Here is an 11,202-nt window from a genome sequence, read left to right as displayed (position 1 = left end):
CATCAGAAAAAGGGTCTAGGCCCGAAACGTCAGCCTCTCTGCTCCTATGATGCTGCTTGGCCTGCTGTGTTCATCCAGCCCTGCACCATGTTGTCTCGGATTCTCCAGCATCTGCAGTTCCTACTAACTCTTTCTAACATGGTAGACTTTGCAGAAAGGACACCTCTCAGTAATCCTTACTCTTTGCACTCCAGATAAAGTGCTTGTGACTCATCAGCTCTCCATCCTGTCTGTAGCTTATATCATCTTGTGGGCACCTGACTGCAAACATCTTTCTATCCTTTATCTTCCTGTAGCATTCTTTGTAATCTCTCCCAGGCCCTTGGATACATGCTATATTTTGTACTTTTATATGTGCATTCCTTTAGTTTTACGTGTAACTTTTTTGTGCTGTTTGTGAACTTCTGAAGAGGTACTCTGATGGGGACTACTGTTTCATTACATGCAAACAATTGTACAATGAGTCAGTTTGAGTACATCAGTTGCATTATGATGCCAACTCTCATTGACATTCTAACTAATATCCCTCTTCTCTGTGTCCACCTCAATTACCTGAGCTGCTGCAAGAAGAAACCACTGTGAAGGATAATTCCAGATGAGGAGTTGAACATGAGACAATCTTTTGACTTCTGTGCCATTTTAAGGGACACTGGCACCAATACAATGACAAGAAGGTGCTGTATTCGGGTCAAGCCATACTTGAAACAGGTTGAGTCCAAGATTGTAGCCGAAAAGGGGTACATAGTGAAAAGGGAATCAAATTAACAAATGATGACTGTGGAGGAAGCTCAATCTAAAAATCAGTCTGGTAAAAATGGAATAAAAGAGCAAAGTACAGGTTATAAATCAAAATCTTTATACTCCAGGTGAAGGGATGATTAAAAATAAAGTTATTACAGTGACAAATAAGAACAACAGTAAATAAACTGGCATGGGAAAGGCATCATTAGCGATAAAGACGATGGGCTCTTTTGCCTAAATGTGAGACTTACAGACTGAAGCATGGAATTTAAGACACAAATTGAACATCTAATTCACTCCACTACAGCATAGGGTTGTGTCATGATGGTCAGTACTGATATTCAGTTGCCAGTTAGTATTAAAAGAGAGTTTAATATATCCAGGTTACAAGGGGCTGATTTTACCAGAAATTGTCCATGTCAATTTCAGGAGGTTTCAGTGAACTCAAGTGAGTTATCTCACACAATTCTCTGCAGCTTGCCTCATTATGTATGTACCATGCCTTTATAGAGCTCTGCAATGCAAGGAAAAAATCACCGGTGTCATATTTAAAGCCCAGTTGTGCACCAGGTCAAGTGCTGACAGCAATGAGCTACCCTTTGCAATGTAGGTAAGTGGGAGGGGAATGAAAAAAAAATGCCTCTGAGTAAGGGTCACATTTCATTGCAAATACAAACTCAAATTTGATACAAGCTAAACATTTTTATATTGAACAATATGGGACATCACATGCTGGAAAGCCATCAAACAGTTGTGACATTAAATATTATTGAACAACATTAAAAAATGAAAAAAAGCAAACAAAAAAAAGTTGAATTAGCTTCTGGGGATAAAGAATAGGGGTTACTTGCCTTCTGAGCAAAAACAAATCTACAGTCAGTGAATTGATACAGACTGCAACAGTTCTAGAAGGCAGCTCACTACCACCTTCTCAAGTGTAATTAGAGACAGGCAATAAATGCTGGCCAATGCCCATATACCTTCAGTGAGTAATTTTTTTTAAAAATTGCATCCAGATTGCATCGTTTTGGAACTGGGTGTTGATTAGGTCCTTGTCTGGCTTGTTGTGCCTGCCATTGCAGTATTCTACCAAGTAGAAGATGATAGTACTCCACAGGAGACTGCTGCCACTCTTCCAGCTCTTCTGCATTCACCACATCTGCTCTTTGCCTGCTCCAGTTGCATAGAAGCATACAAGGATTATGTGGTGAATTCTGTCTGGACTACACTGCCAGGCTCCCACCAGCCCAATGTAAGCATCAGAACTTCATCTTCAGCAGGTCCTCATCTACTCCATGATGGCCCTGGTTGAAGAATGCACTCCATTATATCAATGTTTGGCTTCTGTCAAGGACTTGTCTAACAGAGCCAAGCACCTTTGTTACAGAGGGTAGTCCTTGTTTCCCTGTAACTATCTTTGTAAGGCATCCAGCCCTAGAAAAAGATGAAACTGAGTTCTCAAGGAAACAGGCATCATGGAAATTCCCAGGTTACCTTCTGCAGACTTCTAAGAGGTGGTACCAATGATCACAAGTGACTTATACATTGATGGAATGGAATTCTTTCCTGTTGATGAATTTAGCTGTGTTGTGATATGATATATGTGCACAGTCTTTAGCACCCTGGACCTGGGGGAAACAAGCTATGTTGACAAACATACTGTCTGAGCTGAGCACAGACTTTATCACAGGGGAACAAGGTAAAGCTGAGCGATCTGTCACAAATTGCTTTGGTAACAGCTTTGATACATTTCTGGGTTGAAAATTCAGAGATCCTATGCCGGGGCTCAGTGGACTTTTGTGAGCAGCCAGTTGCATAAATGGTTTAGCCCAGTTGGCATGTTGATGGTCACCAGGACAGGATGGCCACCTTCAGGCAGCAGGTCCCACACCAGCAATTGGTACACTTCTGTGACAGTATCCTGGGACATCCTCGGTCTGTGGCAGTAATGCACCTCATTCATCTGGAGGAAATAGCAGAGGATGATAGACTCAGGACCTTCTGCACCACCTCTGCATCATGATGGGGCCTTCAGCTGTGATTTCATAATGAGGAAGCTGTTTACCAACCATTGGAGGTTGTTACCAGTCTTAATTGTTGATGCATCTGTTCCTCCTCCATGCATCTGCATTCTCACCACAGCAATGATGACCCATGCTGGGGACAGTTTAGATAAACTTGGGAGGGGTCATATTTGAAAACATTTGAATTTGTGGAATTGTCTTCTTCAGAACAATGGAGGCAGGGTCATCGAATAGATTTAAAGCAGATGTAGATAGGTTCTTGACTACAAATGAGTCAAATGGTATGGGGGTAGGTAGGGAAGTATAGATGAAGTTATAGATCAGATCAGTCATGATCTTATCACATGGCAGAGCAGGTTTGAGGGGACAAAATTTCTTCTACTGCTCCTAATTTGTACATTTGTGCATTACGAGCAGCCATTTGTGTCGAACCTGTGTCAGCTCTCTCCAAGAACAGTTCAGCTAGTCCCACACCTCGTTCTGTTCCAGTTGAGGGATGTTGGCTAAAATTAAAACTCATGGAATTGACCTGGTTTGGAGATTGGCTAGGCAGTAGAAAATAGAGCTTGGGAAATAATATGTTATAAACTTCCTGAGAATTAAGTACAATGTCCTACAAAGATCTGTACAGGAGCCTCAACAATTCACGATATTTATTGATGACTTTAATAACACAGAGAACCATATACTTAAGTTTACAAGTAACACATTAATTTGGTGCTGATCTAAGTGGCTAAGAGAGCATAAAATTACAGAGAGACACATTAGGGAGGGTGGAACTATGGCAGATAGATTTCAAAATGGATGAGGAAAAAGGAATAGATCCAAATATTTAAATAGTGGAATATATATCCAAATATCAGCACATATCAAAATTACATGTTTATGAAATTAATTTGTCTAATATACAGAACTATTCATTAGAACTTCTCACACTGACAGAGAGAAACTGATATTTGAAGGCAATATCAACTCATACAAATAGTGTTGTTCCAAACACAAATCAAAAAGTATTGACAGGAGAAATGTTTGGTTTTCAGTTTGCTATTAACTGCTGCACAAGAGTTAAAAATGTTGCAACAATTAGGATTTATATTGCATAATAGATTAGAAAGATAACTATCAAACTAATCCCAGCATTTTCTTTTTGCCAACTTATTTGTGAAAGAAGTTTGCATTAACATAGTTGTGCTGTAGAGACACAGCAGTCAACTAATTTCAATTAATTTATTAATCTCAACTAATTTCATATGATTGCTGTTCCTTCACAACAAATAGCTTAATGTGAGGTAATGCATTTCGGAAGGTCTAATCCAGATGGAAAATATCCAGTAAATGGCATAACCCTTAAAAGTACTGATAGGCAGAGGGATCTGGGTGTACAGGTACACAGGTCACTGAAAGTGGCAACGCAGGTGGAAAAGGTAGTCAACAAGGCATACTGCATGCTTGCCTTCATTGGCCAGGTCATTGAGTTTAAAAATTGGCAGGTAATGTTGCAGCTTTATAGAACTTAGTTAGGCCGCATTTGGAATATTGTGTTCAATTCTGGTCGCCACACTACCAGAAGGATATGGTGGCTTTGGAGAGGGTACAGAAAAAGTTTACCAGGATGTTGTCCGATATGGAGGGCATTAGGTAGGAGGAGTGGTTGGAGAAACTTGGGTTGTTCTCACTGGAATGACGGAGGTTGAAGGGGCAACCTGATAGAGGTCTACAAGGTTATGGAGGGCAAGAACAGAGTGGACAGTCAGAAGCTTTTTCCCATGGTGGAAGAGTCAATTACTAGGGGGCATAGGTTTAAGGAACGAGGAGCAAGGTTTAAAAGGTGATGTACGAGGCAAGTTTTTTTTTTACACAGAGGGCAGTGGGTGCCTGGAACTCGCTGCCGAGGGAGGTAGTGGAAGCAGATATGATAGAGACTTTTAAAGGGCGTCTTGATGAATACATGAATAGGATGGGAATAGAGGGATACAGTCCTTGGAAGGTTAGGGGGTTTTAGTTGTGACGGGCAGCACGTCGGTGCAGGCTTAGAGAGCCGATGGGCCTGTTCCTGTACTGTAATTTTCTTTGTTCTTTGTTCTATTAATTTACTGACAGGACAGTAGTGCTAAAGCATACAGGACGTAAAGTTTTCCATATTCTTTGTTTTTCTCATTAAAAATAAAACTTGTGTATTACGTCTATCACACATTTGAAGTTCTAAAAGCAGCAGCCTTTGTATGCTCAATTAGTTAGGGTTCAACAAGGAATTTGTTTTTCAAAAGACAAATCTTCTTGCCTGTCTCCAAAACACAGATTTTGCAGCCATCATATATGGAATCCAAATTAATGATAAAATGTCAAATGCCAGATTACAAAACAGTTCAAGGGCATAACGTCAAAGGATATAGGTCTGTTTGGATTTTTCAATGGAAATGTACAGCTGAATGCAGAAATCCCAAAGTTGTTGCCAGTGACTGTACGCTTAGCTACAGGATGTGCTGTTGCAGTCCTCCTCATAATCAATTCTAAAATCAATGAACTAACTGTGAATAGCATTGCTGCCTCACAGTGCCAGAACCCAGGTTCAATCCCAGTCTTGGGTGACTGTCTGTATGGAGTTTTGACATTCTCCCTGTGTCTGCATGGGTTCCCACTGGGTGCTCCAGTTTCTTCCCACAGTCCAAAGATGTGTAGGTTGGGTGGATTGACCATGCTAAAATTGGCCATAGCTTCCAAGGATGTGTCAGCTAGGTGTGTTAGCCATGGGAAATGAGGGGTTCTGGGATTACGGTAGTGGGCTGGGTTTGGGTAGGATGCTTTTTAGGTGGTCTGTGTGGACTCAATGGGCCAGTTGGCCTCATCCTGCACTGTAGATTCTAAAGATTCTACAACAAGCACTTGTGCCCCTTAGCACTATTAGTTGCACTACAAAAACCTGAATGGAAGAACCTAAGAAATAGAAATAGGAGGAGTAGACCAGATGATCCCTTGACCTTGCTTGCTATAAAATATGATCCTGACTAATCATCTGTCTCAACACTATTTTCCCTCTCTCTCTGGTAATGTCACAGAGGTGAACATTAAGACCATTTATGATGATGATGATGATGATACAAAGGAGGTCAGAAACCCATCTTTGGATCAAACATGACACCAAGGTAGCAAAGAGACTCGCTTCAATTTGTTATGGAGATAAATGGAGTCAATAGTTAAGTAATGATGCTTGGAGCAAGGAATGAAAATGATGGTTAAATCTTTTCAATTAAATTGAGGAAATTTCTGCTGGTGGAATAATGGATACTAAGTAAGCTGTCAGATAATTTAGCAACAGTGGACAAGAGAGGTCGTGGTGTGTTAGAGTTTGGTGCAGTCAGTGTAATGTGAAAATTAACACTACTTTTTGGATGATGTCCCCAAGAAGCAGCATGCAGATGAGAAACAGGAAGGGACTAAGAAGACGTCCTTGAGAGCCAGAGATAACACTGTGGGGAGCAGAAAGAGAAACCGTCTTAAGTGATTCTCTGGTTAAGATCAGACTGGCAAAAATAAGTCCCATTTGGAGCAGCCTCACCCAGCTGGATGAAAGTGAAGAGATGTTGGAGGATGATGAACTGGACAACCATTTCAAAAGGTGAAGACAGGTGAAGAATGGAAAATTTATCTTGATCAGCAATCACAGTCATTTGGGACTCTGGTTTCAGTACAGTTGTAGGGGAGTTCCAGGAAAGATTGGAGCAGATTTGGAATGTGACAACATGTTTACAAACACTGGTGAGGAAAGGGAGCTTGAAGATTTGCAAGGATAGTGGGGGTAAGGGTTGGTTTTTGAGGAAAGGGTGATAGCAGGTTGATTAAAGCAGAGAGCGGGAAAGCCAGAAATTAAAGTGCCATTAACAATGATAGTTAACTTGGGGTCTAACGTTCCCTCTAAAGTATGCACCTGCACCGTAGCACAACAATCCATCAAGTACTGTGCAATTAATTATTACAGCTTCACATATCCTGATAGGTTAGAGGGACTATAAACCTCTTAACTATGTCCAAAGAACTGAAAGACTCCAACCAAAGGCAAGGAGAAGTCAGTAACTGGCAAGGTTGGAGTGGAAAGCAGGAGCAGCATTAGAAGGGAGGGGATGAGCACAGGCATCAGTAAGTGTCAATGTTGGTGAAAGAGGTGGTGAGTTGGAGACGATGGTGACAGGGAAGTGGCAAGAGGGAGGGTTGTGGAGGAAAGTTGGAAGTTGGGCAGTTGAGAATTGGGACACAGTGAGCAGGAGGTAAAGTGAAAGATTACTGAGTTATTAAGAGTTAGAGAGTCAGTTCATACCATTAATCTAGTCATTCTGCAGTAGAAAGTTTTCTTAGAATTTTTGAAGGAAGATAGATACCAAAAAACATCTGACGGGTTAAAAGCATAGGGGCATTTCAAGAGTGTTTGTTTTGGATTCCTCGCCCAATGACATCTAAATAACAATGCAAAGGTTCTTTTCTTCATTTTGAGCTTGTCAATTTGAAACATACATACCTCATCCTGAATTGATCCATCCCTACTAATTCAATTTCTGAAAAATGACTAAAATACAAACTAACAATACAAGAACGCTCTTGTATGGTAGTGCAATATTTATGGAATGGTATTTAAAGATTAGAAATTGAGAGGTCAAATGTTACCATGATAATGGTGGACTAGCATATTGTCATGTTAACAGTAGGGTGGTAATCTTTCTTATTCTTCCATACACATGGTAACATCAAAAAACTGTAACTTCTTCTCTGGTGGTAGCATACATCAGCATGGCACCTCAATATTGGTGCAACACAAATTTCAATCTGCAGATAAACGGAAACAATAAATTAGGGGAACAAGGACGGGGAGAAGGAGGAAATATTTCAACGTGATTGGCTGCTTACTCTGGTCGCTGAAATTACTATTGCTGGAGGCTTAGAGCTTCACTTGACTTGGTGCCAAATTCATACTATTGGTGGACAAGAGGAAATCCCTACCACAGGGATCTGTAGAGATTTGTGGGAAGCTGTCTGCAAGGTCAGTGACATGCACCGTTGTTTTACCACTAATCATGAAATTAGGCTAGCATATCCTATAATAGTGATGCAACTAAATTTTGGCTTACACTTTATAATATGCAACTGGATTTTAAGCTTCCCGATAGATGTATATATGAACAATATAATATAGTTCTTACAAATATACATTTAATTAATGTAAATTAACGATAAATGATCAAATATTTTAGAAATTAACTGCAGACACAATGTACAAAGACTATTATAAATTAACTTTCCACTGTTAAACTGGATAGTTCCTTTGTGGCACAACATAGCAGCCCACGATGTACTTAAAATAGCCAATACATTTTAAATAATTTGCGGTTCAAAGTATACCTTTTAAAGAAATTGCTATGTATTTGATTTTTGAATCTATACCAATTCCTAATTATCCAGAGGGCAATTAAGAGTCAACTGTACATGTAGGGCAGACTACAGAAGGACAGCAGTTTCCTTGAAGAATATTAATGAACCAGTTGGATTTAACTGACTATCGACAGTGATTCGTTATAGAATTCAAATTCCACTGTCTGCCATGACATCATTTGAACCAAGGTTTCGCAGAACATTACCTTGGTCAAATAGGCCTCGATTAGTGTGGTGCTTGGCAATAATTTTCAGGCTGCCTCCACAACACTACAATCAATCTACAAGGCTGATATACACACAACTGTATGAATCAGGTGCAGAAATAGGCCATTCAGCTTCTCGTGCTTGCTCTGCTTTTCAATGAGATCATGACTGATCTGTTTGTGTTTCAAATTCCACATTCCTAACTACATCTGATATCCCTGAAGAACAACAATTTATCTAACTCTGCCTTAAAAATAAGTCCATCTTCTGAGGTAGAGATTCCAAAGTCACACAACCCTCAAAACAATTTCTCATTTGCGCTGTCAAAGGGGGACACCCAAGTTTTTAAACAATTCCCCCTAGTTCTGACTGACCCACAAGTGAAAATTTCCTTTCCATGTCCAATCTGTCAATCAAGCCACACCTCACGCTTCTAAACTCTTAGCAGCAACAAGTCCAGCCTATCCAAACTTTCCTCATCAGACAACCTGCTCATTCCAGTCATCAATCTAATAACTCTCCTCTGAACCACCTCCAATGCATTTACATCTTTCCTTAAATGGGAAGACCAAAATGACCACTGCAATAGCCATAATCAATCTGTGCAGGCCCATCCACAGCTTGGAGCCTTCCTTATATGAAACCTTCTTCAGATTTGCAAGAGTGCCTGCCAGAATGGCTGGCATAAACAGACAATCACTAGCTCAGCAGCATCATTGTTAGCAATAGTCAATAGTGAGGCTTCAGGACAAAGAACTGGGTCATCAAATGCTGAGGTACCTTCATAGATGGGACAAGTATTCTCAAGAAGACAGGTAGGACCCGGCAATCAGTAAGATAATGTGAGAAGTCATATTCCATTGATGGTGCCTTCAGGAAGTAACCCTTAATTGGGTACTTGAGGATTCCACATAAACTGCTGATTAAGTAACAACTTGACTTGAAATTCTCATCCTCATTTTCAAATGCCTCCAATGGTCTTGCCCGTTCTTGGTTTTTGTAATCTTCGTAATCCAGCCCCACAACCCTTAAGAAATCTACACTCATCTAATTTGAGTCTCTTGAGCATTCATGATATTAATTGCTTTACCATTACTAAACAGAGTTCTGAACTTTGGAGTTCTCTCCTTAAATTTCTCTGCCACTTCCAGATGGTCCTTAACCATGCTTCTTGACCATGTCTTTGGTAATTTGTCCTGATATTTCCTTGTGTACTAAATTTTGTTTGCAAACACTCCTGCGAAGTGCCTTGGGGTGTATTACCACATTAAAGATGCTAAACAAATACAAGCTGTTGATGCTGTAGCTACATTTAGTTTGACAATTTGCCTACATGAATAAGTTATCTCAAAATTACACCAAAGATTGATTCAAAGCAGAAACTGAGTACAGAATTAGATACAAACACAGAGAATGCTGGAGAATCTTAGCATGTCTGGCAGCATCTGTGGAGAGAGAAACAGAGTTCACATTGGTTTGATTGGAGGGTCACCACGCCCCAGGCGAAGGGAGAGGCTGAGGAAGAGAATCCTTCATGGTAACTTCAGCCACTGCAGGAATTGAACCAATGCCATTGGCGTTACTCTGCATTACAAATCAACTGTCCAGCCAATGGAGCTAACCAACCCCGTGAAGATGAGGTATTGCAAGGTTGAAGTCACTGTTACGTACATGACCCACATGTTGGCATTAGATAAGTCAATAACATTAATCATACTGTATGAAAAAAGTAGTAGAATTTGTGCTTGTGAGTTAGTGATGTTCCAACTTTACCAATCTCACTGTGTTCTCAGCAGCCTACTGTACACTCTGTACACCCACGACTATGTAGCCAAATTCCAAACAAACACCATCTGCAAGTTTGCTGACAGGCACCACTGTGGTAGAACAAATAGCAAACAATGATGATTCAGAATACAGGAAGGAGATAGAGGGCTTGGTGTCATGGTACAATGGTGCAATGATAATAAGCCCTCTCTCAATGTCAGCTAAACAAAAGAATTGATCATTGATTTCAGGAAGGAGGACGACACGACCCCATCTACATCAATGGAGCTGTGGTGGAGAGGTTCGAGAGTGTCAAGTTGCTGGAAATGATGACAATCTGTCCTGGACTTCCCTCATCGATGCTATGGTCAAGAAGGCACAACAATGCCTCTTTTTCCTCAGGTGGCTTAGGAAATTCAGCATGTCCATAGGAACCCTCACCAACTTTTACAGATGCACCATAGAAAGCATACCCTCTGGGTGCAAAACAGCCTGGTACGGCAATTGCTCTGCCCAGGAACATGCAAAACTACAGAAGGTTGTGTGCACAGCCCAGACCATCATGGAAGCCAACTTCCCATCTATGGACTCCATTTACACTTCTTGTTGCTGCAGACAGGCTGCCAACATCATCAAATACCCTTCCCACCTTGGTAATGATCTTTTCCGACCTCTTCGGTCAGGCAGAAGATGTAGAAGCTTGAATACACGCACTAACAGGTTCAAGGACAGTTTCTTTCTTGGTGTTATTAGACTGCTGAATGGACTTCTCTACCTTCAAATAACGTTGATCTTGCTAATGTAGATCTTGCTTTGCACGCCTGCTGTGCAGCTGTGTTTTTGTATGCCTCACTCTGTCTAAGCACCCTATGATCTGTAGGTCCTTGTTTGCTAATGATCTGCCTGTACTGCTTGTAAAACAAAGCTTTTCACTGTACTTAGGTACATGTGACTACAATAAATCAAATCAAATCCATGCCTAGAGATAGTAGGAACTGCAGATGCTGGAGAATCCGAGACAACAAGGTGCAGGGCTGGATGAACA

The 11,202-nt window shown here is 40.8% G+C and overlaps 1 protein-coding gene across 2 annotated transcripts in view; it reads left to right on the top strand.

Moving 5' to 3' along the window:
* The window catches only part of LOC109912523 (uridine-cytidine kinase-like 1), a 187,724-nt gene that overhangs the window by 36,928 nt on the left and 139,594 nt on the right, over nucleotides 1-11,202 (top strand). The gene's annotated exons all lie outside the window — the stretch shown is intronic.

This window comes from Rhincodon typus, chromosome 19, assembly GCF_021869965.1.
Source record: "Rhincodon typus isolate 14 chromosome 19, sRhiTyp1.1, whole genome shotgun sequence".
Classification (NCBI taxonomy): domain Eukaryota; kingdom Metazoa; phylum Chordata; class Chondrichthyes; order Orectolobiformes; family Rhincodontidae; genus Rhincodon; species Rhincodon typus.
This window is presented reverse-complemented; position numbering and strand designations above follow the sequence as displayed.